The following is an 11,513-nucleotide window of genomic DNA, read 5'->3' as shown; positions in this document are numbered from 1 at the left end:
CTATTATACTAACCCCTCAAATAGTTCATTTCTGAAAATTACAGCAAAAGCCAATGATGTACATTCCCTTTAATTTGCAGGAAAACTCTCCTGATTTTAACGTCCCGTGGAAATTGTGCATGATGTTTGTTTTTTAACAGCGCCCCCATGGGAAAATGTCAACATTTTCAAGTTTTTAAATTCATCAAACATTGTCAACCAATCAATGGATCACATTCACAGCAAAACTAACATGTTAGTTGCACCAGATCTCAATTCAAAAATGTTAAATGCGTTTTTTTCCCGCAAAATAAAAATTTTAATTTCTGAAAGGGGTGCACAATGTGGACATTGACAAAATTTGATTTGATTAACCCAAGCCTCTACTAGAAGTCCCTCCTCTTTGATCAATGGGTGACCCTCTCACAGCAAAGTCCTCCGGATACATCAATGCAACACTGTCATTGCAAGTTCCTCCTATCCTGAGAGATCAATGGGTCACTCCCCCAGAGGGATTAATGGGTTGATATTACAGTAAATGCCTTTTCCTTCCGAGTGATCAATGGGTGACTGTCATCACAAATCCCTCCAGATAGATCACAAGTGTTCTGTCACAGCAAGTCACTCCTGATGGACAATGAGTTGCGGTCACAGCACATCCGTCCTGGAGGTCAAACAGGTCAAAATAACACCATTTCAAATTGTGTTATCAAAAAACATACACAAATAAAAATATTCAAATATGTTCACGTCCTATAAAAATGCAGCCCAGTGATGTCATCTTACAGAGGCGATTGGGTTGAACTTTGTCTGTACAAAGTCAGGGATGTGTTATAGATGAAAATCGAGGTGTCATCATGATGACCTCATCATGTGATTTTTTAATTGAGTGGCTGGGCACAACCCCACCACTGTTTAGAATAGTTGTAATAAATCTTCTTTCGTTCATACTTTTTTTCCTGACAAAATTTCTCCACAGGTTTTCTCCTAAACGTTATATGGCATGGAACTTGCAACTTTCAACATATATCGTCCCTCATCCCTAGTGGTGCATATTACTCTGACGTCATGACGTCATCCAGTGTCAAATTACAAACAATACACAATTTTTAGATTTAATCTGTGAAAATCAATATAAAATCAACTGTGAGAAACTGAAACTTGATTTTCGCAGGAACTGATAGAATAATCCAGGATCCTCATTTAACTCGAGTGCGATTAATCACGTGACCCTTCCTTCCGGTCCTAACTGGAAGTGCCTTATAATTTGAAAGTGGAAAAAGATGTGAACTTGCTTTCAACGAGTTTAGTCTCTGGCTGCGTTGTACTTTAGAAACAAATTACCGGTGACGTCTCAATATGTTACAGCGCCCTCTAGCTGCAGGTTGACAAATTTTTAAAATGACTAATCAGTTGATGCATGTGGCGAAAGTTGCTGAAATCGCTTTATAATTGATGTATATAGTCAGCTTCATGCTAATGTAACATATAGATTTGACTATAGTCTTTGGTTTGTTTGACTATACTATATGTTAGGATAGGGTAGCTGTGGCTAAGAGCAGGATGAACAGATGACTACGAAGACTATACAAAGACACACTGGTAATGACTATGAGCTCGGCTATATGGAAAACTGGTTTATTTTCAAGAACTCAATATTCTACCGGTATTGTGTATGTACAGAACTATAACCATACGGCTGCATCAGCTTATGGGTATGGCTGGGTACTAGAATACAGAAGTTGGAGACAGAAGACAGAGGTTCTGAAGAGTTTTGTAGATGAAGACTGGCCAGAGCATAGGGCTGAATCAGCTTATGGCTATGCATCTGGTTTCCCAGGGAGAAGAAGAAGAACTCAATGAAAGTGGGAAAATGGGGACATTTTATACAGTTTCAGAGGGACCACTTGGAGTGAAAATAGGAGATGATGTCATATAAGGAAAACATAACTTATATGACATCATTTCTGAGTAAAGGTAGACTGACCATAGACTGACGTAATGGTGGGGGAGTACCCTTATGAGGTCACTTTCCCCTGTACAAGGGTTAAATCACAGTCTTGGTATGCTGTGGGTGTATTGCTTGGAAAAGAGTGACGTGAAGACCTTGGGTGTAATGTGGAACACCTGTTGTGAGAGTGGTATCAGGGATGTGTGCTCAGGGTCTGTCTTAATTTTGGTCTTACACTAAGAACAAGTTGAGGAGAAATATTGATGACGTCTCCAGACCGGAAAGTACAATGAAAAGAAATTTTAAACCTTAAAAAATTGCTGAAAAATCAACCGCGAGAGATATAATCCAGGTTTTTGATTCAAATAGCACAGTTAACATAGCTCTCGAGCTTTCTGGTATTAATGACGTCACGATGACCTCAACAAGTATCAGATTACAAGCAACCAAAGATTTCTAGATTAAATCTTTGAAAATGAATATAAAATCAACTGTGAGAGATCTGATTTGCTTTTTATAGGAAGTGATAAAATAATCCAGGGTCTTCATATTTGATATTAGGTGCAAAATCACGTGACCTGTCCTTCCGGTCCAAACCGGAAGTGCCTTATAATTTGAAAGTGCAAAAAGACGTGAACTTGCTTTCAATGATGTAAGGCCGTGTCCGAAACGGGCTTCCAAAGCTACGGCTACGTCTATTGTCACTGCGTGCCCGCATGTTTTCAATGGGCGCAGACCTAGACCTAGCTCTAGACAGCTGATTCGGATGCAGCCTTAGTCTCTGGCTAGGTTGAACTTAAAAAAAAAAAATTACCAGTGATGTCATTAAATGTTAGAACGCCCTCTAACGACAGGTAGAAATATGTTTAAAATGAATTTTCAGTTGATTATTGTGGCAAGTTAGCAGTAATTGCTTCAAAATTAATATATATGATGGCCTTTATGCAGAGAACACATGGGCGTGAAAAAAAAAAAGATGATTATTAGATCGAAGTCAGAATGAAAAGAGCTCTTTTCCTTTTAAAATTCCTGAAATATCAACCCTGAGAGATTTAATCTTGATATCTGTTTTAAATGTCAATGTAAAAGTAGGTCTGAAACTTCCCTGTGAATCCGTTACAGTGTTATACAAATATTGAGTGGCTCAACGTGGAATGGGAGGAATATTATCGCAAGGTAAAATCTGGACTTCGCCTCGTAAACTGGAAAAGTTCAGGTTTTACCGAGCGCTAATATTCCTCCTATTTCACAATTTAAAGCCACTCAATATTTGTTTTATACAACTGACATAAAGATCCTTGTCATTTGATATATTTGAACTTTTATTTCAATAAAAACTGGAGGAAAATGTATTTCTCTCTTCCAAACCACCCCTTCACGAAAATGTTTGAACCCAACGCTGTAGCGCTGGCTCTTTGGAACAATCCGCCCTACGCGCAACGCGCCCACCAGCATGCCTTTGCACACAAAAACCGCGTCATGGAACAAGAATGATCCTAACTGTTCAATATTATTCCCATTCCCCATGGGCAGATAGTACTTTTTGAATGGGAGCAATAACGAATGTCACGTGATGCGAGTTCCACCAATCAAATGACAAGGATCTGTATGTGGGTTATATAATGATGTTTGGATCCCTAATGATGTGACGACACCAAACCAGAAGTTAGCTGTTATTTAATACATACACTTAAAGTATATTTTCCATATTTTCATACGTTATTTTAATTACTTCATGATGGACATGTATCCTCTCCGAATTAAATCAGTATTCACTTCCCTTTTTTAAACTGATGGCGTCATCAAACCAGAAATTACATGCACGTGTACATAAAAATGTATACTGAAATTTATTTATTTAACCCTTTTTAAACAAAATAATTGGTTGTACTGGTAAGGTAAAATTGTGTAATCCTTTGTTCTTCAGGGGTGTGAAATCTCAGCTTTAAAGCTATTTTCAGCTTTTTTTGTTTTGAATTTCAGCTTTTTTGTATCACTTGCTGTGTACAAAAGTATAGGAGATTTCCAAAGTTCAGCTTTTTTACACCTTTTTCAGCTGTTTTCAGCTATTTTTATCAGTGGTCACTCACACCCCTGGTTCTTTCAAGAAAATATTCCTAACTTAAAAAGTAATGGGCAGTCTCCAATGACATAGTTGTCAGCCGACCACTCTGCGTTTGTAACTCAACAAATGTGAACCTCTAGTTGATTTTGGAATTTGTTCATCTCATCAGCGTTTCTCACAAACAAAACATGCTAAAGTCAACATTCTTTTTGTAATAGGTTTGGTAGGTCATAGAAAGATGCACTAAAGTTTAAAAAATGTGTGAGTCATCATGACGCCATCAAAAATGCGATTTGTAAAAACACATCAGAAAATGTCTACTCGTCTTGATGGGTAGTTATATTATGTTAATAGTATGCATAAGTGAAAATGACATTTTGATGACTCATCAGTTGACTTTTTTAAGTTTTCAATGTTTTTTGTACTTTTAAAACAAAATTTGACATTAGATGGAATCAGATCAACCCTAAACTTGGCACAGAAAAGACCACCTAGTAAGGACGAGCATGGACAAGTGACGTAATGATGACTTGAAATGTCTGTGTGAAATATCTGTTTGTTTTATTGATTGGACTATGTACAAAGTGCATCGCTACAGCACTGAGAGATCACGATAAGTTCAGCCAATATACGAAAAGCGGGGGAAATGTGTATATAAAAGTACCTTTTCTGTTTGTTGTGGACCGCAATCATGTGGCACAGTCCTGCCGGATTGGACCATGAACAACGTCACTGACAGCTCCCAATCAGTTGAGCCAATCTATGAAGAGCAGCGGCGAAAGTGTGTGTGAAACATCCCTGTATTTTGAGGACCGAATTTCAACGTTACGGCTCCTGCCTGATTGGACCATTAAAACGTCTGCAAAAAAGTCTGGTAAAACAAAAGAAAATCTGGTTTTAGTGGTGCCAATGCCATCTCGAACTGCCGTCAGGGAATTGGACCATTCCGATGTGGTTGACAGCTGTCAGGAAATTTTGCCGATACATGAAGGACAATAAACAAGATACATTTAAACAAGATATGAAGTCACTTTAAAAACAGCCAAATAGCCGTGTTTGTCCACGTGACAAACACACATTTAGTTCTTTGTGCTTTGTATTTTGCAACACACTGCTCAATCTTTAATACACAGTGGACTGGCATGCTGGTTTGCGCTTTGCATGGTTTAGCATGGTTTAGCATATCACTCAGCAACGCCGTGACCGCGGTGCTTGCCAACTTAATTTACATTCTCTTTATAGGATCAGGGCCCATAACTACACAATCGCCATAAATGATGAAATCTTTACCCACGACGAGTTCCCAAATCCGCTCACTCATCTTGTCCTGTATATGGCAAATTTATGTTGTTTTAGATTCGTGATTTGATTTGCTAGATCTTTTCATATTCCAAGTTAATTTTCGAATTTGTTTTCTATTGGAGTTAAATACCCTTAAATAGAGTATAAACAAGTGCTCTGAAAAGCAACTTAATTTAGTCGTTCCGAAGTCATGGCTTTTACGTCACGTTACAGCAATGTCATTTGTGGACTAGATAGTGTGGACAATGTGTGGAGATTACAACAAAAATTGGGGGACCAGCGTGATTAAAATATTATGTAAATCATCCTTTTTGATTTACAGTAATAGACAAGCAACAAGAGCAAAAGAGTTACAATTAAATAGCATTGTCAATAAAGAATGACAATCTTTCAATTCTGCACTGATTCACGCACGAAAATGGCCATCTTCTGTGCACACTCAATGACCTTCCTTTCGTTGTATAATGGGGGATTGAAGCAGGATCGGAATTGAGTGTAAACACGGCAGACTTTGTCTTTGGCAAAACAGTCAACAATTTCTTCCACTACCCCTGCCATGCATTTGTATATAGAATAGTAAAAAAAACCAGTCAGATCACAAACAGTCAGATCACCGTCAAATCCCATCAACAGACAAGAGGTAACTGGTACAATGAAGGTACAGCTGGCATATCAATCACCTCCAGTCAAAACGTGGCTATAGCAAATATAAAAAATAACAGCGTTGCTGTTGAAAGCCCTCAGCCAGAGTCAAGTTATCATCCAGAAACATTTAACCTTTAACTCAACATGGTGACTTTGACCTTTGACCCCAGAACCAATCCAACATGCCTGTACCAATGGGCAACCCTCTACCAAAGTTAGACACCAAAATTTCATTTCTAATTCAAGTTATCCTCCGGAAACCATTTACCTTTAACTCACCACGGTGACCTTGACCTTTGACCTTTTGACCCCAAAACCGATCCCAACTTGCTTACTCTCAAGGGCAACCCCCTACCAAAGTTAGACACCAAAATCTCATTTCTAACTCAAGTTATCATCCAGAAACTATTTGCCTTTAACTCACCACGGTGACCTTGACCTTTGACCTTTTGACCTCAAAACCAATCCCAACTTGCCTACTCCTAAGGGCAACCCCCTTCCAAAGTTACAATCCAAAACAACATTTCTAACTCAAGTTATCATCCGGAAACAAGCTGCCCGGAGGGACGTTCCAGCCAGACGGAATTGTGGGGTGATAGCATTGTGTTCCCATTATCCCTTTTTCTAAAGATTCTCTTCTGGGGTGATGTTTTTTTCTATTGTGAAAATAGTGGTGTGATGTGTCCTGAAAGGAACATCACCCAACAAGGGGGGTATGGTCAGAACGGCACTACGGACGGACGGACGGACGCCCTAGGCGATGACAATACCCCTCGAGCCTCTCGGCTGAGGGGTAAAAAGGATTGTTAACTGTTTAAATCAGTCAACCGATTGATTTCGACTGCTTTGGCTGAATTTGTCAGCCAGAGAGGAAGGGTTAATCTTGCTCTGCATAAATAACCTACCAGATGTCAGTATCAATCCCAAACTATGTGCAGCTGGCAGACTTGGGTCGTGGATATCTACTCAATAGCTTAATCTGCACTAAAGCTGCAGACCACCTTCAAACACACCAGGGTCCTACGCAACATCCTCCAAGTGACCACAGCCAAGCATTCAGGGAATAACCATCTCCAAACCTGTCTGGATATGGATTGCATATAGAGGGCCGTGTTAATGAAAGGGCAGAAATTGCCCTTGATACTTTGCAATCAATTGAAAGTTTGACATGAAGTCACTATTGATCAGATCTAGAGATTCAGACATTAACTTGAAAAGTGATCGAGTTGATTAAAATGGGGGAGTCAAAGTTCTCCCAAAAATGCTACCACAGAACATACATATATTGTGTGTATCACTTTCTAAAAAGCTTTAGACTTGAACATTTGCACTGGTTAACTGAAAAGAAACAAAGGAGAACCTTTAGCCTTTGTTACACGGAAGTTGCATAACAGTTACACTAATTGAACTTCTGTAACCGTTATTTATATTACAAATTAATAAAAATTGTAAAGGGGCTATTGAAAGCCAGTGATTTTTGTCTGAAGCAGGAAATAACAGAGAAAACTGACCTGAGCTACAAATTAAAATCTTTTCTGTGTGTACTAAACAAATACAAAACATTACACAATACATTTGACATGAGCTCCACACAAAATTTGATGAAATCCTTTTCTTCAGCTTGTGATATTTTGTTCAATTGGCTTTAGTAGCAACATTGTCCGACACATATGTTAGTTCAACCATTTTTAAGCTAACATGAAATAGATTTTTCCACCATTCTAATGGTTGAAACACTATTTCAGATTATCTCAAATGGAAAAATGGACTTTTGGAAACAAAACTATTTGTTTGGGTTAAATGAAAAACAAACTCGTGGAATGTCATTGACAATAGGAGACATTTAAAACATACCAAAGAAAGAGTACAACGAGGAACATATGGCCATCATGCCTGCAGCAATTAAGTGCAGTTGTGCAGCCACTTTTTTGTAACCACATCTATTACAAAATAACAAGAAATAAAGCACTTACTTCATCCCATTGAGCCAAGATGTAGACATGAAGTAAACCTGCCTCAACTCATCCAGGCAATGAAAACCCTACCTGTTGACAAAAAGGTCACAACAGATTATACTTCCATAAATTACATTATTCTAATCAACACTTCTCAACAAATTGATGCAGTGTGATAAGGCTTGATATAATTTACCTTTTTTTCTGAAAAAAAGTTTTACAACTAACAGTGATGTTCGTTATAAACATCAAACTACGTATATCCAACTCATCATTTACTCAGAAATGTGTTTGTTGGAAAATACAGAAAAACAATGGAATTATTATTGTAGTGAACTCCCACAACCCTCATTCCAAACAACTATGAGTGGAGATCATCATCAGGATTTTTAAAAACATTCATATCACCTCATATCAGTTGCAATGATTTTATCACACGTCACCTGTACACAAACTATCAGTGAAGTCCCAATGCTATGACCAAAAACAAAATCCTCTCAAATAACATGGAAGGTGTCCATCAAAAAACATTACAGCTGAAGGCTACCACTGAACAGAACAGTTGTCATACAATAGAAGACTATCAGGAAAACTGATGTTTCAATATGGTCATTCATTCCAGAATTTTTAGTGTCATTCCTGAAATTGAGTTAATAATAAATGTAGGATGCACATATTATTCAGGCACAGAAAAGATGACCCAGACGGTGCTTGGTGAGTAGCTGGACAACCCCAACTGTGCACAACATCCAAGAACCATCATTTTTAGTAACGTGTTACAGAATCACAATTCATAGCCATATCATCAAATATCTTAAAGTGACCACTTTTAATAAAAGCAGTAATAAACAAACCTTTACGGAAATAAAAGGTCTGATTTGTAGTAAATCAGACATGAACTGTTTTTCTTGAACAGCACATGTATAGGACAGTATCGGTACTTTAATCCACTGAGACAGTTATTTTGAGCATCACCATAATTATCATATTTACACATATTCTGACACACACAATGAACAAAACCATTATCAAAAAAGAAAGCTTGATAACATTTTACCAAGCAATTTCTGCCCACTGGACTTTAAAATAATATGTATACATGTACAGGTATGTAACACATTCATCACTTGAAGTAAGCAAGCTGATTTCAAAATACACAGATGACTTGTGAGTTGGAAACACTAGTAGAAAGCCTGTTTGCACATGTTGACTAGAGAGCTTTTGATTCTTACCACTTCCCAGCATTCACAGTTCTCTCACCTACATTTGTACAAGGGCCAGTTCTGGAGAGGGCTTTTGGCAATGTGTAACCTAAGGGTTCTGAGGTGTCAGTCATAAAACTGGAAATCAGCTTACATTCATATGAAGATTGTAACTCTGCAGCTGGAGCTTAAGATGAGCAGAGGTCACAGCATTTGTTACATCACTTCCTGATCAGCTGACCTGACGGTCATTGTAACGTAATAATAAAAAGGTGCATGTGGTACTGAATTTCAATAATACATGGTACTCAATAAACAACCAAATAGTGTCATTATTTTAGTGGGTAATATCCCTGTCCGTGTATAAATTAGTCAACAGCTCTCTTCTTCTCAAATAGAAGTGGTGCTTTTATGCCAAACGCTCGTTACTCAAAATAGTAACTTGCCATCTGGAACCTGTTAAACTTATTTGTGATAATAATTCACAATTTGTTCATGTAAGCTAATGCTTTGCATGTCCTGAAGTAAAACTACCCTGGAAACTATTTTTGATAATCATCCCCTTAAGGAAATGCCTAGTACATGAAGCAAATCAAAATTTCTACTGTGACACTAGTGATCAGGCAAAGTTGCAGATCATCAAAGTCATTTTTCAAGTCATCATGCTCTCAAAATACAATTCAAAATACAATGCAAAAGGGTTGTGACATTTTTTAAGCTGACCGAATTATTCATTATGCAATAAGTTAGGATAACTGCATTAAGAGCTACAATTCGCTCTTTTCACACTTCCGTCATGGGCATGCAGGGCCTCGATCTGGCAACTTTACACACTATAGCCGGTTCAGTGATTCCCGTGTCGGGGTTCAGATCACTGCACCGGCTATTTTTATTGTGTAAAGTTGCCAGATCGAGGCTCTGCATGCCCAATGGCGGAGTGTGTAAAGAGCGAATTCAGTCTTGCAAGCTCCAAAGGCAGAGCTACCGGTACAGATGACATAAAGCAATTTGCAAATAGCAATAATTGATCACTCACAAGTCCCTTAACGTGGCCTACTAGGGCGGCTATTGTTTATTTAACTACACTGCACATGTCTGTCATCACGCGAGGAGCCAGGCGCAAGTACGCTGGGGGAAGTAATCAAACACACTCTATATGTATTTACACACTCCTTTGGGCAACTTTTTTCAAAGTGTACATAGATGTACACTACACACAATAGTTAATAAATACCCTCAGGCATCAATATATATGTATAGTACCAGGGGAACCAGTTAAACATTTTAACCCCTGGACATTTGTTTTTAAATGAAGTAAAACACTGTGAGGAAAACATTACTACCAGGGAAACTTTTTTGAACAGACAAATGTAGCACAAACACACTAACATTATTATAACTTACCAGGTGATCCGGTTAATGCACACATACCATGAAGGTCTTGCTCTCTGGTTCAGTATATTGCTGGGTGAACAGCATTAACGCAGATTACAATCAAATGCTAACTTTCCAAAAGAGAGAAGCAATATGTCAAGCTTATGCTTTACTTGTCAGTTTCCACAGTGGTCCCAATTATCTCATCAACCATATGTCTTAGTCAAGACATAGTTCATGCAGTGTATGCTTTCTGAGTTGTCTTGCAAATTAATCGTCGGCATCTCTGGCCATAAGTCAGCAAACACATTTGAAACTAGAACGGTGAAGCCACCGGGGAGGGAAGAAAGGCTGAAGGTAGGGTTGGAGATGGGCATGAAGGAAGGGGATCAGGATTCAGGATGATGTACCAAGGTGTAGGTGTCAGTTTTTCTTATACGTCAACATAAAAATCAATAATGGCCCTTACATGAATGTACATGTACCACATCACTACCATCACCACACTTCCCCCCCCCCCCTCACCATATCCCCAACCCAACCCTCCCCTACCCCACTCCAGCCCCATCCCACAAAGTAAAAAATCATCGAACTAAATTAAAAGATCAAATGCCCTTACATGTATACTTATGTACATGTACCACATCACCACACTTCCCCATCACACTTCCCCATCACACTTCCCCATCCACCCCACCCACCCCCATCCTCCCGAACCCAAACCAAACCCTCTCCCACCCCACCTCTATCCCCACCCCTACCCCCATTAACTAAAAGATTGAACTAAGTAGAAGATCAAATGCCCTTACGTGTATGTACATGTACCATATAAACACCATCGCCACACTCCCCCCACCCTTACCACACTCCCCCACCCTTTCCCCCACCTCCCTCCCCACCCTCACCCACCCCATCCTCAACTAACCCCACCCTTCCCTAATTTCTCTATAAAATAATAACATTTACTGCAATGCAAAAAAGTTGGGTTTTTTTAAATAAAATAAATAGCTAGAAGCAAAAATATAATATTGTAATCTGAT

General features: G+C 38.7%; 1 long non-coding RNA gene across 2 annotated transcripts; it reads right to left on the bottom strand.

The window, feature by feature from the left end:
* On the bottom strand, positions 1-9,912 carry LOC119722970. Of its 2 annotated transcripts, XR_005270506.1 has the most exons (5): positions 9,254-9,912; positions 7,916-7,987; positions 6,848-7,025; positions 4,660-4,866; positions 1-643 (listed from the first exon to the last, which is right to left on the bottom strand). It is a non-coding gene; the product is annotated as an uncharacterized LOC119722970 (long non-coding RNA). The 2 variants fall into 2 exon arrangements; XR_005270505.1 differs by having other exon boundaries at positions 7,916-9,911.
* Positions 9,913-11,513: the final 1,601 nt, after the last annotated feature.

This window comes from Patiria miniata, unplaced genomic scaffold (assembly GCF_015706575.1).
Source record: "Patiria miniata isolate m_02_andy unplaced genomic scaffold, ASM1570657v1 HiC_scaffold_16, whole genome shotgun sequence".
NCBI lineage: Eukaryota > Metazoa > Echinodermata > Asteroidea > Valvatida > Asterinidae > Patiria > Patiria miniata.
Note: the sequence above shows the minus strand (reverse complement) of the source record. Positions and strands in the feature narration are given on the sequence as shown.